Source organism: Oncorhynchus mykiss, chromosome 19, assembly GCF_057628025.1.
Source record: "Oncorhynchus mykiss isolate SJ-2025 chromosome 19, ASM5762802v1, whole genome shotgun sequence".
Classification (NCBI taxonomy): domain Eukaryota; kingdom Metazoa; phylum Chordata; class Actinopteri; order Salmoniformes; family Salmonidae; genus Oncorhynchus; species Oncorhynchus mykiss.
Genome location: NC_143040.1, coordinates 69,070,623 through 69,086,749, shown reverse-complemented (window position 1 = coordinate 69,086,749; position 16,127 = coordinate 69,070,623). Strand labels below are relative to the sequence as shown.

Below are 16,127 nucleotides of genomic sequence, written 5' to 3'. Positions count from 1 at the left end.
TCTCTGTAGGTTAGACTGCTCTCTGTAGGTTAGACTGCTCTCTGTAGATTAGACTGCTCTCTGTAGGTTAGACTGCTCTCTGTAGGTTAGACTGCTCTCTGTAGATTAGACTGCTCTCTGTAGGTTAGACTGCTCTCTGTAGATTAGACTGCTCTCTGTAGGTTAGACTGCTCTCTGTAGGTTAGACTGCTCTCTGTAGATTAGACTGCTCTCTGTAGGTTAGACTGCTCTCTGTAGGTTAGACTGCTCTCTGTAGGTTAGACTGCGCTCTGTAGGTTAGACTGCTCTCTGTAGGTTAGACTGCTCTCTGTAGGTTAGACTGCTCTCTGTAGGTTAGACTGCTCTCTGTAGGTTAGACTGCTCTCTGTAGGTTAGACTGCTCTCTGTAGGTTAGACTGCTCTCCGTAGGTTAGACTGCTCTCTGTAGGTTAGACTGCTCTCTGTAGGTTAGACTGCTCTCTGTAGGTTAGACTGCTCTCTGTAGGTTAGACTGCTCTCCGTAGGTTAGACTGCTCTCTGTAGGTTAGACTGCTCTCTGTAGGTTAGACTGCTCTCTGTAGGTTAGACTGCTCTCTGTAGGTTAGACTGCTCTCTGTAGGTTAGACTGCTCTCTGTAGATTAGACTGCTCTCTGTAGGTTAGACTGCTCTCTGTAGGTTAGACTGCTCTCTGTAGGTTAGACTGCGCTCTGTAGATTCAAACCTAAACATCAACTTCTAACATGGCCGACGGCTCCCTCCTCATATTTATTTTTCTATTGCGACGTGTTTCAGAGATATACTCTTATCAGGGGGAAAATTATACTTATTAGGGCATATAAAACGTTTTTTTTCCCCCCCACATCTATACGTAGAAGATTAAAACCTCTAGTAAAAGCCTGGTGAGAGCGGCATGTGAGTGCTCTTTCTGAAGCCCATTACGACAGCTGTATTGGCTGAGGGAGATTACATCTACTGTATTTCTGGTTCCATATCAAATCACACTGGACTGGGTTCAATATCTACTTTCCCCTCCACGGAATGTCATGATTGCCTTTTGAGGATAAGATCAATGTCAATTCAAGTCATACACTCGGGGTAAACGAGAGAGAGAGAGTGACATGGTTACTAATTATCTTCTCCTGCTCACCCACCTTAGGTGCCATTCAAAAAAGGTATATTGAAACTTCCTTGGGTTCTTTACAGGAGATAATGTAAACGGGCCCAGAACAGAACATCACTGCTAGTGTCCCTTTCTTATTTGCCAAATAACTACAGAGGTTTTGCGTCACAATACTATAGCTTTCTCATTTTAATAATATTGTCTTCCTTTGTGTGCACATTTTCTCACAATTTGTAAATAAGTGGAATGTTCTCTATGACTTGGTTTGTTTGCGTCCAAGTCCTCTGTTTGACTCTTCCGTCATTTGACTCCGTCTGACTCTTCCGTCATTTGACTCCGTTTGACTCTTCCGTCATTTGACTCTGTTTGACTCTTCCGTCATTTGACAATTGGGGATAGCTTATTTCCTCATTTAAAGAAAGCCTTGAGATGGTTGACACAGCATCATGTCACACCAGGACAGAGTAAAGAACCCATTCATAATTTGTGTATATCCACGGGAGAGTGCTCCTCGATAATAATAAAAATATATGTTTTTTTGTAAAGAACGATGGGTACACTTTTTCACATTATCTGCCAATTGCTCTGAATCACAGGCGAGACACACTCCAGTCTCCAATGCAGCTGTTTACATTTCCCAGGCGAGCAGAGCCTGAGACCCAAGAGATTTCCAGAGCTGCAGAGGTCTTGACACAACTCGATTTATTCTAAACCACAGAGCCATCTGGAGACAGAAAAGCCCCCTTGTTGCATCAGGTAGGCCTATGGTCATATTTCACTCCAACCGTTATCACACTATATATGAATCTTTTAGGCTATGCTGTTTGCTTGCAAAAACAGCACAAAGGTCATGTCCAGTCTGTGGATATATTCAGATAGCCCACACACACAGTATCTTATTAACTTAGATTGAGACAAAGATATGCAGAATCCACACTTAACTAATAGTTAAATGTATATATATATATATATATATATATATATATATATATATATATATATATATATATGCAATATTATTGAATTGCAAATGGTTGCCCTGCACCAGCCTAATTAGAGATCTGTTTCAGACTATTTGCATTAGTGAACTCGATGCTCCTTATATTGGAGAACTTGGCACTGATTGCAGACCGATCAGGCTCTTCCTTCACCCGTGCACCCAGTGGTCTGTCACATCAACTCCAACATGTACCGCTCCTATTCTTGTTTTTGCAATAATAGGTATCTAGTATATTTTTTATGTTTCATGAGCTGAAATAAAAGATTCCAGAAATGTTCCATATGCACAAAAAGCTTATTTCTCTCAAATTGTGTGCACAAATGTGTTTACATCCCTGTTCGTGAGCATTTCTCCTTTGCCAAGATAATCCATCCCCCAGACAGGTGTGGCATATCAAGAAGCTGATTAGGGAGACTGCAATTGGCATGCTGATTGCAGGAATTTTTTATTTTTTAATTATCTGTTATTTTACCAGGTAAGTTGACTGAGAACACGTTCTCATTTGCAGCAACGACCTGGGGAATAGTTACAGGGGAGAGGAGGGGGATGAATGAGCCAAACTGGGGATTATTAGGTGACCGTGAGGGTTTGTGGGCCAGATTGGGAATTTAGCCACGGTACCCAACACAGGGCAGTGTCTGCCAATCACTGCCCTGGGATATTTTTTTAGACCAGAGAAAAGAGTGCCTCCTACTGGCCCTCCAACACCACTTCCAGCAGCATCTGGTCTCCCATCCAGGAACTGACCAAGACCAACCCTGCTTAGCTTCAGAAGCAAGCCAGCAGTGGTATGCAGGGTGGTATGTCCACCAGAGCTTTTTCTAGAGAATTTAATGTTAATTTCCTACACCATAAGCCACCTCCAATGTCATTTTAGAAAATTTGGCAGTAAGTCCAACTGGCCTCACAACCACAGACCACGTGTATGGTGTCGTGTGGACGAGTGGTTTGCTGATGTCAAGGTTGTGAACAGAGTTCGCCATGGTGGCAGTGGGATTATGGTATAGGCAGGCATAAGCCACGGACAATGAACACAATTTGAATGCAGACATACTGTGACAAGATCCTGAGGCCCATTGTCGTACACTGGAGAAGTGTGCCCTTCATAAATTAATCCCGGTATGGCGTTGTGTGGGCAAGCGGGTTGGCTGATGTCAACGTTGTGAACAGAGTTCCCCATGGTGGCAGTGTGGTTATGATATGAGCAGGCATAAGCTATGAACAATGAACACAATTGCAGTTTATTGATGGCAATTTGAATCCACAGAGAGACCGTGATGAGATCCTGAGGACCTTTGTCGTACCATTCATCCGCCGCCATCACCTCATGTTTCAGCATGATAATGGTCTGTCCCATGTCGCAAGGATCTGTACACAATTCCTGGCAGCTGAAAACGTCCCAGTTCTTCCATGGCCTGCACACTCACCAGTCAAGTCCCCCATTGAGCATGTTTGGGATGCTCTGGATCAACGTGTGCGACAGCGTGTTCCAATTCCCACCAATATCCAGCAACTTCACACAGCCATTGAAGAGAAGTGGGACAACATTCAACAGCCTGATCAATTCTATGTGAAGGAGATGTGTCGTGCTGCATGAGGCAAATGGTGGTCACACCAGATTCTGACTGGTGTTCTGATCCACACCCTAACTGTTTTTTTTAAGGTATCTGTGACCAACAGATGCATATCTGTATTCCCAGTTATGTGAAATCCATAGATTAGGGCTTCATATGAACTGTACCTCAGCAAAATCTTTGAAATTGTTACATGTTGCTTTAATATTTTTTGTTCAGCATAGTTTAATTCAGTCTGATTGCAATGAACAGCCACGTACAAATAAGGTTTGTTTATAAGTATATGCCCACACTGAACCACAGGGGACCATTCTCAAGATAGGCTAGAAGAGTGGGTTGATTTTCCTTCATATATATATAAAAAAAATAACTGTAGGATCGGATGTTATTTTAAGGAACTAGAAACTGAATTCTCGTCCCACACACACACACACACACACACACACACACAAAGCTCTTTTCTGTTCATTGCCACCCAATTCCTCTCAAAACTCCCACCATGCACTATAATTAAATTTATTTGGAGATGGCATACACAGCTGTTTTAAAATGATGGGATGTTTTGTAGACAACGGTTTCCCCGGTAATCTCTAAAGTGTGAGACTGCAGGTGCATCACGTTTTCATGATTATAATTTTTTTGTTTTACTCTACAATAGGATTTTATTTGTTTGTTCAATGTCATCTGCTTTCTATGAAAAACAGTGGACATACAGTGCATTTTAATAACTACAGAATGCATTCTGCATTTGTATTCATTGGGGCAAGTAGCAGAGATATTTCCGGTGTTGGGAAGTAGTGAACTACATGTATTTCAAATAGTAATTGAACTACATTTTACAGTACGTTGTCGGTAGTTGAACTAAATTCTAGGTCGTGTTTTCAGTAGTTAACTAGTGTTTTACTATGTTTTAGCATCAGACTAATTTTCACTTCAGACGTAGCTGTTGTCTAAAGTATTATTTTTTTTACATGACCCAAAGTGATATGTTCTTGCAATTTGTAGTCCGACTGTTTCTATTTTTAGAAGATAAAGTTTTTTTTTTAAATCTAACGTAGGAACATGTTAATATGTTTTCTTTTTTTCCCAAGAGGAAGATCATCTGATTTGCATTCGTATTTGCATTTCAGATATTTTCAGCTTATTTCATATTATCATCACACTTAAACTGGATTTATTATTTTTTTAATGGAGAAATGCATCATTAAATATGCAATACATTGTATACATAGCCTGCAGCTTGCACAGTGTTTGACCCACTAAATTGAAAATTGAACCCATCATGTATTTGTCTGTATTACAATGTTTACTGCGATTCTGAAGCCATTCATATCCTTTTTTCTTTCAGAGAGGTTGTGAAGTTGGCATAACAGCCTTTTAGTCTTTGGCCAAATCAATAACCTCAGTTTCGACAAGGAGATGGTGGGGGAGGGGGGGCATGGCCATATGGCCATTCATTGAAATCAATAACCTCAGTTTCGATAAGGGGATGTGTGGGCCATTCATTGAAATCGATGACCTCAGTATCGATAAGGGGATGGGGGGGGGGCATGGCCATTCATTGAAATCAATAACCTCAGTTTCAATAAGGGGATGGGGGGAGGGGGGGGCATGGCCATTCTTGCAGTGTGATTCAAGCTATCGATTCATTCATTATCCTGTAGGAAGACAAGACTAGAATTATCAAACACAGTACATAGACAATGACATATTGTTCACTCCTCAAAGCAACAAGCAGATTGTGCTGAAATGCAGAAAGTTAGCTGAAATGCAGTAAGTTAGCTGATCCGCCCCCCCGGGTGCTACAGCGTCAACAAATTAACTCAATCATGTATTTCCTGGAGGCAACTACTGTACTGTATATGACCACACCTCATATTTACAGAGTGCCCTTCGAGACCTAAGGAGCTCTGGTGGTCGGTTGGCTATCAACAGCAGATTTCCTGACCGCAGCAGTAGACCCTAACTGCCTTTTCTCTCCAACACCCTGTGTCTTGCTTCGAAGATCGAGGGGATCCCCAGAGGGAAAGGGTGGATAGTTTCCTGACTGGGGACAGCAGGGTAAAGGAGGTTCTGCCCTGGGCGGCTTTACACGCGCTGTGGACGAGGAAACACAATAGAATTGCAGAGGCCTTAAAGAGCCTCAACCTACACTGGAACTCAGAAATCCTAGTGGCAAGAAACAGTATGTGAACCCTTTGGAATTACCTGGATTTCTGCATAAATTGGTCATCAAATTTGATCTGATCTTCATCTAAGTCACAACAATAGACAAACATATTAGTTTAAGCACACTAACACATGAATGATTGTGTTTTTCTTGTCTATATTGAATACATCATTTAAACATTCACAGTGTAGGTTGGAAAAAGTATGTGAACCCCCTAGTCTCCAGCCTGGAGTCCAATCAATGAGAGGAGATTGGAGACGTTCTTTAGAGCTGCCTTGCCCTACAAAAAAACTCACAAAATCTGAGTTTGCTATGCAAGAAGCATTGCCTGATGTGAACCATGCCTCGACCTAAAGAGATCTCAAAATACCTAAGATTAAGAATTATTGACTTGATTAAAGCTGGAAAATGTTACAAAAGTATCTCTAAAAGCCTTGATGTTCATCAGTCCACGGTAAGACAAATTGTCTATAAAATGGAGAAAGTTCAGCACTGTTGCTGCTGTCCCTAGGAGTGGCCGTCCTGCAAAGATCACTGCAAGAGCACAGTGCAGAATGCTCAATGAGGTTAAGAAGAATCCTAGAGTGTCAGCTAAAGACTTACAGAAATCTCTGGAACATGCTAACATCTCTGTCGACGTGTCTACGGTACATAAAACACTAAACAAGAATGGTGTTCATGAGAGGGCACCACGGAAGAAGCCACTGCTGTCCAAAAAAAAAAAACATTGCTGCATGTCTGAAGTTTGCAAAAGTGCACCTGGATGTTCCCAAGAGCTACTGGCAAAATATTTTGTGGACAAATGACACTAAAGCTGAGTTTGTTTGGAAGGAACACACACCATTATGTGTGGAGAAAAAAAAGGCACCGCACACCAACATCAAAACCTCATCCCAACTGTAAAGTATGGTGGAGGGAGCATCATGGTTTGGGACTGCTTTGCTGCCTCAGCGCCTGGACAGCTTGCTATCATCGACGGAAAAATGAATTCCCAAGTTTATCAAGACATTTTGCAGGAGAATGTTAGGCTATCTCTCCGCCAATTGAAGCTCAACAGAAGTTGGGTGATGCAACAGGACAATGACGCAAAACACAGAAGTAAATCAACAACAGAATGGCTTCAACAGAAGAAAATGCACCTTCCGGAGTGGCCCAGTCAGTCCTGACCTCAACCTGATTGAGATGCTGTGACATGACCTCAAGACAACAGTTCACACCAGACATCCCAAGAATATTGCTGAACTGAAACAGTTTTGTGAACAGGAATGGTCTAAACTTCCTCCTGACTGTTGTGCAGGTCTGATCCATAACTACAGAAAACGTTTGGTTGAGGTTATTGCTGTCAAAGTAGGGTCAACCAGTTATTAAATCCAAGGGTTCACATACTTTTTCCACCCTGCACTGTGAATGTTTACACGGTGTGTTCATTAAAGACATGAAAACAATATAATTGTTATTGTGTTATTAGTTTAAGCAGACACTGTGGGTCTATAGTTGTGACTTAGATGAAGATCAGATCAAATTTTATGACCAATTTATGCAGAAGTCCATGTAATTCTTAAGGGTTCACATACTTTTTCTTGCCACTGTATATCAACAGGCCCACAAGATCATTGGCGCTGTACACCAGGCAGGTCCTACTGTACACCAGGCAAGTCCTACTGTACACCAGGCAAGACCTACTGTACACCAGGCAGGTCCTACTGTACACCAGGCAAGACCTACTGTACACCAGGCAGGTCCTACTGTACACCAGGCAAGACCTACTGTACCACAGGCAAGACCTACTGTACACAGGCAGATCCTACTGTACACCAGGCAAGTCCTACTGTACACCAGGCAAGTCCTACTGTACACAATGGAAAGACGTACTGTACACCAGGCAAGTCCTACTGTACACCAGGCAAGTCCTACTGTATACAATGGAAAGTCCTACTGTACACCAGGCAAGACCTACTGTACACCAGGCAAGACCTACTGTACACAATGGAAAGTCATACTGTACACCATGCAAGACCTACTGTACACCAGGCAAGACCTACTGTACACCAGGCAAGACCTACTGTACACAATGGAAAGTCATACTGTACACCATGCAAGACCTACTGTACACCAGGCAAGACCTACTGTACCCCAGGCAAGTCCTACTGTACCCCAGGCAAGTCCTACTGTACCCCAGGCAAGTCCTACTGTACCCCAGGCAGGTCCTACTGTACACCAGGCAGGTCCTACTGTACCCCAGGCAAGACCTACTGTACCCCAGGCAAGACCTACTGTACCCCAGGAAAATCCTACTGTACACAATGGAAAGACGTACTGTACACAATGGAAACTCCTACTGTACCCCAGGAAAGTCCTACTGTACACAATGGAAAGTCCTACTGTACACAATGGAAAGGCCTACTGTACACAATGGAAAGGCCCACTGTACACGATGGAAAGGCCCACTGTACACAATGGAAAGTCCTACTGTACACAATGGAAAGTCCTACTGTACACAATGGAAAGTCCCACTGTACACAATGGAAAGTCCTACTGTACACAATGGAAAGTCCTACTGTACACAATGGAAAGTCCTACTGTACACAATGGAAAGTCCTACTGTACACAATGGAAAGTCCTACTGTACACAATGGAAAGTCCTACTGTACACAATGGAATTTAAGAAACAATCCATATCATAACAAAACAGTATGAGTGTTAAAATCAGGGGTGGAAGTAACAAATTAACAAATGCTCTCCTTACTGTAATTGGATAGCTTTTCAGAGTGCATTTCAGAGTGCTGTTCAGAGTACTGTTCAGAGTACTGTTCAGAGTACTGTTCAGAGTGCTGTTCAGAGTACTTTTCAGAGTGCATTTCAGAGTGTATTTCAGAGTGCTGTTCAGAGTGCTGTTCAGAGTGCATTTCAGAGTGCATTTCAGAGTACTTTTCAGAGTGCATTTCAGAGTACTTTTTAGAGTGCATTTCAGCGTACATTTTGCCAAAGGGTGGAGAGAAACGTTGGCCGTTTTTTAATAAGATATTTGCGTGAGAGTGACTAACATGATCAATGAAAAACCATTTTTCCCTGTTGAGATGTGAGGATAACAGTACAACCCTCATGGTGTATGATGCTTTACTGCTTAGGGATCCCTCTGACCCCAGGGACAGGAAATAAAGATTAAACGCTTCCAGGTAGACCATTAAATACTTTCAGCTATCCCAGCTGGAACAAAGCAGCATTACAGTGGTTAAAGAAGGAACCTGTAAGGCCAAGCGTTGCCCAGACGTTCTTACATTTAAATGTACTTGTAACGATTGCCGTCGGGAGAAGGAGAAGGTGAGGACCAAGGTGCAGCGTGGTACGTGTTCATCTTTTATTGTGAATTGAACGCTGAATGGAAAAACAACAAAAGAGAATGAACGAAACCGAACCAGTTCTGTCTGGTACAGAATACAAAAAACAGAAAACAACTACCCACAAAACCCAGGTGGGCAAGAGCTACCTAAGTATGGCTCCCAATCAGAGACAACGACAGACAGCTGTCCCTGCATGAGAACCATACCCCGGCCAAAACCAACGACATACAAAAACATAGAAAAAAAGAACATAGAATGCCCACCCTAGTCACACCCTGGCCTAACCAAAATAGAGAATAAAAAGCCTCTCTATGGCCAGGGCGTGACAGTATTAAGAGTGAAGATGATTGGAGAGAGGCTAAATGAGTACACCAATCAGAGTAGAAAAGTTGATTTGTCTATAGATGATTAAAGTGTCTGTCTTGTCAAATGTGAAGAGAGCAAAGGCTGCACACACGTACAGTACTGCAATGTGCCCTCCACTGTCTCTGTGTGTGATACGTGTTGGGATTCTGGTGGTGTGCCAAGCTCTTTATAAATAGTGATGAGGCCAGATACAATTTTCTGAGGTGAACCACAGGGGAACAAATTAACAATCATATCCAATCTCCAAATTCAGGATATCGCAAAATACAATCTCAGTGGAATATTTTCTGTTGAATATCTATATACACCCTATCCTAGATAAACTTGCTAAGGATATCTGGCAGGGCCATTATCATCTGATCATATGAACCCTGAGGTTAACCTGTTCCACCAGACTACTGGAAATACACATTTTTTTTTATGGCATGGACATTTAAACTTGTAGATTGCAACAACAACAAAATTAATGTTTTTTTTTTATTACAAAATGTAACTAAAGGTCTCCTTTTTTGCTTTTTCTGCATCTACCCCCCAGATTATAACCAGCTGGGATTTTGTTCCCAGAATCATTGAAAGGCTTTTGATCATTACATGGGTCCTCTATGATCCAACTACAGAGCCCTCAGCCTTCAATGTTGGCCACTATCCCCTCTTTTCTCAAGAGACTCAACGAGAGCTTCCAGGAACGTGAACGTTTCTCCTCTTTGGATCAGCATAAGCCTTTCTTCAGTCCTTGGAGACTCATCAAAGAGGGTCTGTATTATCTTCTGATGCATACTCTTCCAACTAATAGGGTGGACTGTTGCATACTAAACACTTACATATATACATATAAATATATACATAAATAGGAAGAAGAAGAATATGCTTTGGTCAGCTCCAGCAATACTTTGTAGAAAGTATCTGGTCAACTAATTATTTTTTTGGATAGAAATCAAATCATTTCCAAGGAGAGTATGAAAACCCCACTTTAAGTTGTATGTTTACATGCATCTTAATTAATTTCATGGGAATACCGTGGCATTGGATATAATATATAATATACAGTATATACAGATATAAAACATATAGATAGATATAGTCATCACATACAGTACATGCTTAATAACAGTGGCCACATTACCAGATGTGCATCATGATGTTTTCTACAGCGCATATTCCCCACCTATAGTTAATTACCTAAATAGGTAACAGTCTACATTTAAGGGAAATTTCACAATATTTCAAACTTTTATAGTCATCATCTTCAGCACCACCCCAACATCAACATATGTGAAAATGTCACGTTTCTATGTTTTGTAGTAAAAAATATAAATGTTAAATTATCAACAGATTAGTAGATCATTATCATATCAAATCAAATTCGTGTTTAGCAGATGTCATTGCGGGTGGAAGGACACAGAGCCACAGTGTCCAACGATCCCCCTTGTCTCAGCCTCCAGTATCTATGCTGCGGGGGGACAGGGTCAGTCTGTCCTATCTGGTGATCTGATGATATACCTCTAGTGATGTGGGGTTATATCCTGCCTGGTTGGCCCTGTCTGGGGGTATCGTCGGACAGAGCCACAGTGTCCAACGATCCCCCATGTCTCAGCCTCCAGTATCTATGCTGCGGGGGGACAGGGTCAGTCTGTCCTATCTGGTGATCTGATGATATACCTCTAGTGATGTGGGGTTATATCCTGCCTGGTTGGCCATGTCTGGGGGTATCGTCGGACAGAGCCAGTGTCCAACGATCCCCCTTGTTTCAGCCTCCAGTATCTATGCTGCAATAGTCTATGTGCTGTGGGGGAACAGAGTCAGTCTGTCCAGGGTCAGTCTGTCCTATCTGGTGTTATTCTCCTATCTAATCTGGTGTCCTGTGTGAATTTAAGTATTTTCTCTCTCTCTCTCTCCCCCTCTCCCTCGCACCCTCTCCCTCTCCCTCTCTTCCACACCGGTTGTCTCGATCTCTGAATGCTCGGCTATGAAAAGCCAACTGACATTTACTCCTGAGGTACTGACCTGTTGCACCCTCTACAACCACTGTGATTATTATTTCACCCTGTTGGTCATCTATGAACGTTTGAACATCTTGAAGAACAATCTGGCCTTAATGGCCATGTACTCTTATAATCTCCACCCAGCACAGCCAGAAGAGGACTGGCCACCCCTCAGAGCCTGGTTCCACTCTACCCAGTACAGCCAGAAGAGGACTGGCCACCCCTCATAGCCTGGTTCCTCTCTACCCAGCACAGCCAGAAGAGGACTGGCCACCCCTCAGAGCCTGGTTCCTCTCTACCCAGTACAGCCAGAAGAGGACTGGCCACCCCTCAGAGCCTGGTTCCTCTCTACCCAGCACAGCCAGAAGAGGACTGGCCACCCCTCAGAGCCTGGTTCCTCTCTACCCAGTACAGCCAGAAGAGGACTGGCCACCCCTCAGAGCCTGGTTCCTCTCTACCCAGTACAGCCAGAAGAGGACTGGCCACCCCTCAGAGCCTGGTTCCTTTCTACCCAGCACAGCCAGAAGAGGACTGGCCACCCCTCAGAGCCTGGTTCCTCTCTACCCAGTACAGCCAGAAGAGGACTGGCCACCCCTCAGAGCCTGGTTCCTTTCTACCCAGCACAGCCAGAAGAGGACTGGCCACCCCTCAGAGCCTGGTTCCTCTCTACCCAGTACAGCCAGAAGAGGACTGGCCACCCCTCAGAGCCTGGTTCCTTTCTACCCAGCACAGCCAGAAGAGGACTGGCCACCCCTCAGAGCCTGGTTCCTTTCTACCCAGCACAGCCAGAAGAGGACTGGCCACCCCTCAGAGCCTGGTTCCTCTCTAGGTTCCTGCCTTTCTAGGGAGTTTTTCCTAGCCTGTGCGCTTCTACATCTGCATTGCTTGCACTTCTGTGTTTTAGGCTGGGTTTCTGTATAAGCACATTGTGACATCTGCTGATGTAAAAAAGGGCTTTATACTGTAAATACATTAGATTTGATGAATGTAGCCTCTGAAATCTATAAATAGATGTACTTTACCACAGTTGAAACAAGGTCTTCTTCGAAGTACTGTTTTGTACTGTTAGTATTGTTCATAGGATATTGTTAAAATGGCAGACAAGTGGCACTGTTATCTGGTATTTAAAATAGGAATAATGCACGAGTCAAGTACATCATTATGTGAGCTGCTCCAGAATACATTACTGAACATTCAAAGTGAGGTCTAACTATAATAGTCATAGTCATTTCTCAGTGATTATTAGTAGACTGAATGCTTTAGCCTCTCTGATATGTATTTTACTGCAATGAAAGGGGACTTGTCATATTCACACATGAAGCTCTGCTGGAAACGTACATGACTAAACTAGAAATCATTTGATTGGACATTTTTCGTGGAGAATATTGTGTTTATAGTGGAAAGTGTATTGTTGTCATCTTTCTACCTCGATGAAAGATGAAATAGAGCCAGTCCTCTGTGGTCTGTTGGGGACGCCTGCGGCTGTCGTGACCCCAGACAACCTACTTGACAGAGGAGCTGACAGAGAGAGACGGGTGGTGCTTACTGTCCCACGGGGCTGGGACTTGGCTGCACTCAACCTGCAGAGGGGATGTGATCATGGACTACCAGGTCAGTGTTACCCATAATCACAAGTTATTAATTAGGACTTTCATTTAAAACAAATCTAATTGAAATTTAACCAAATTCAAAAACTACGAATCACTCTGCACTAGTCCACTTTTAAGATCGTTTTTTGTCATCTAGTAAGCGGGCAAACCAAAAATACACTACAATTATGTTCCAGACTGGAGGACGTTCTGTGGACTTGACTGAAGAGAGAATCAAGACGATTTCAGAGAAGTTATAAAGGATGCAAATGTTGTTGGAAAGATAATGGACTTGTATAGACATCCTGTCAACATTGATTGCTGGCTGGGAGGACCGGTAGAGGAACCTCTGTCTGGTTCCAGGATGTCTCATTGAAAAACAGATGACGATGATTTGAGAAGGAGACAGGTGAGCTTTCGAAAAAACACATTTACAGACTAAAACAGAGTAAAGCCACACAGCACATCGGTAGATATCTGGTATAGGGTACACTGTTGAATTATTGTGGTTGTATTTGCTGCGTGGAGCCGTATCTGACTCCTTTGGACTGATTATTATTATCAATGAATTACTGGATGTATTCAGGTTCTGGTGGGACAGTGAGGGTGTGTTTACACAGAGGGTTGAACATCTAAAAGGTACTCTCTTGTCTCATGTCATCTGTAACAAAAGTGAAGTGAAAGAGGCCCCCCCCCTCTTGACACCTTCAGATTTGGGAAATACTCAGTGTTTTGCCCCCCTGTGTGATAGTATGCCATCAACGAGCTTGGGAGGCGTGGAGACAGGAGCCTAGCCCATTCATTCTCATTCATTTATGTGTTTGTATTTAAATGTCAGTGGTGCTAGACATTGGCAGTTAAGTGGCCACACCCCCACAGGTTCTTAAATCCAATTTTAAAAATAACAGTATTTTTTTTTGTACACGGTCAAATTAGAACGCACAGGACTGAATGAGAGGAAACAGACAGGCTGCAAGCGTCAACGGAGTCACAGTTCGTCAAATTAGAAAGCAAGTCTATTTTTGACTTGTCCACCCAGAGCGATGCTGGTATAATAAGCAAGTCATTGCTTGGGTCATTTGTAGAAAAGGGATGAGAGGAATTGTTATGATTTTCTCTACGCTAAGTAGACTAAAGACGTAGTTTAAAATGTATTGGGCTGTAAGCCAAGGTTTTTCAGGGCTTCATTTTACAGCTAGAGGGCTCCTGATATCTCCAGGAATTATTAGCATCATTTTAGACTTTTGTTGTCTAGTACTGTCTTTTTGCTAGCTAGGGCTCGTCTTTCTGTTAGCCTACTTGGTGTGTGAACTGCTGACTGCTATTAAGGGGCAATTTGTGACTGTTGTTTTGGTAATCAGTGGCTGTATTGGAGGGGGAGTGGTTTCTCCTCTCCTAGGCAATCAGCAATTAAGGGGAGTGGTTTCTCCTCTCCTAGGCAATCAGCAATTACTGGGAGTGGTTTTTCCTCTCCTAGGCAATCAGCAATTAAGGGGAGTGGTTTCTCCTCTCCTAGGCAAACAGCAATTAAGGGGAGTGGTTTCTCCTCTCTTAGTCAATCAATAATTTGTGCAGGGAGGTGTGCTCATCACTTTTGGAAGGCAATTAGCAATTAGTATTAGTACTTCAGTCTCCCCTGTTGTAAGTGGTGGTCTCGTCACTGAAACGAAGACTGTTCTGTAGAGTTGTTGGAGGATGAAGAGAGAGGAAGGCTCCACTCGGTCACTTGAGTGTCCCACCTAGTTATTTTAATATCTCATGTTGCTCTTTTGTAGCCTCGTCAACTATGTGTGTTTTCTATACCAGTGAGCGCCTCTCCCTGTAGGCTTTAGAAGACCTTCCTCTGGCTGCAACCCTTTTAATTTAGTGTCCCCTGAGCACCCAACCCTTTTAATTTAGTGTCCCCTGAGCACCCAACCCTTTTAATTTAGTGTCCCCTGAGCACCCAACCCTTTTAATTTAGTGTCCCGTGAGCACCAAACCCATGTGGAATTCCTGGACAGTGTTTGAGGACTGGCCACCGCCTTCGATGAATTTCTTTCCAACTTTCTATGTCCGCTCCTTGCCTCATCTGACCTCATCCTTTCCCAGGCAGGCAATACCCTACTAATCTCACTGCAACCCCCCTCCAGGGCTCTGATCACTATATACTATGTGTGTACACACTACTGTTCAAAAGTTTGGGTTCACTTAGAAATGTCTTTTTTTTTTTTTTTTGGTCCATTAAAATAACTTTGATCAGAAATACAGTGTAGACATTGTTATGTTGTAAATGACTATTGTAGCTGGACACGGCAGAATTTTTAAAAATTGAAAATCTACGTAGGCGTACAGAGGCTCATTACCAGCAACCATCACTCGTGTGTTCCAATGGCACGTTGTGTTAGCTAATCCAAGTACAGTTGAGTATCTGGAGCATCAGCATTTGTGGGTTCGATTACAGGCTCAAAATGGCTAGAAACAAAGTACTTTCTTCTTCAGTCTATTCTTGTTCTGAGAAATGAAGGCTTTTCCATGTGAAGGCCAGCATCCCGGAGTCGCCTCTTCACTGCTGACGTTGAGACGGGTGTTTTTCGGGTACTGTTTAATGAAGCTGCCAGTTGAGGACTTGCGAGGTGTCTGTTTCTCAAACTAGTGTACTAATGTACTTGTCCTCTTGCCCAGTTGTACACCGGGGCCTCCCACTCCTCTTTCTAGTTTGCACTGTTCTGTGAAGGGGGTAGTACTGTACACAGCATTGTACGAAATCTTCAGTTGCTTGGCAATTTCTCGCATGGAATAGCCTTCATTTCTTAGACATTTCTAAGTGAAAACTTTTGAACGGCAGTGTGTGTGTGTGTCATGAAAAAGTACTTGCCCCCTTTCTAATTTGATCTTTCCATATTTTTGATACTGAATATCAGATCTTCAAACAAAACCTAATATTAGATAAAGGGAACCTGAGTTTACCAATGTTGGAATTGGCTTAACTTTGAACATTGAGATATAAAATAAATGATAGAGAC

General features: G+C 42.9%; 1 pseudogene; it reads left to right on the top strand.

Annotated features, from left to right (window-relative positions):
* Window positions 1-13,232, top strand: part of LOC149975305 (thyroid peroxidase-like) — a 21,207-nt pseudogene extending 7,975 nt beyond the window's left edge.
* Window positions 13,233-16,127: the final 2,895 nt, after the last annotated feature.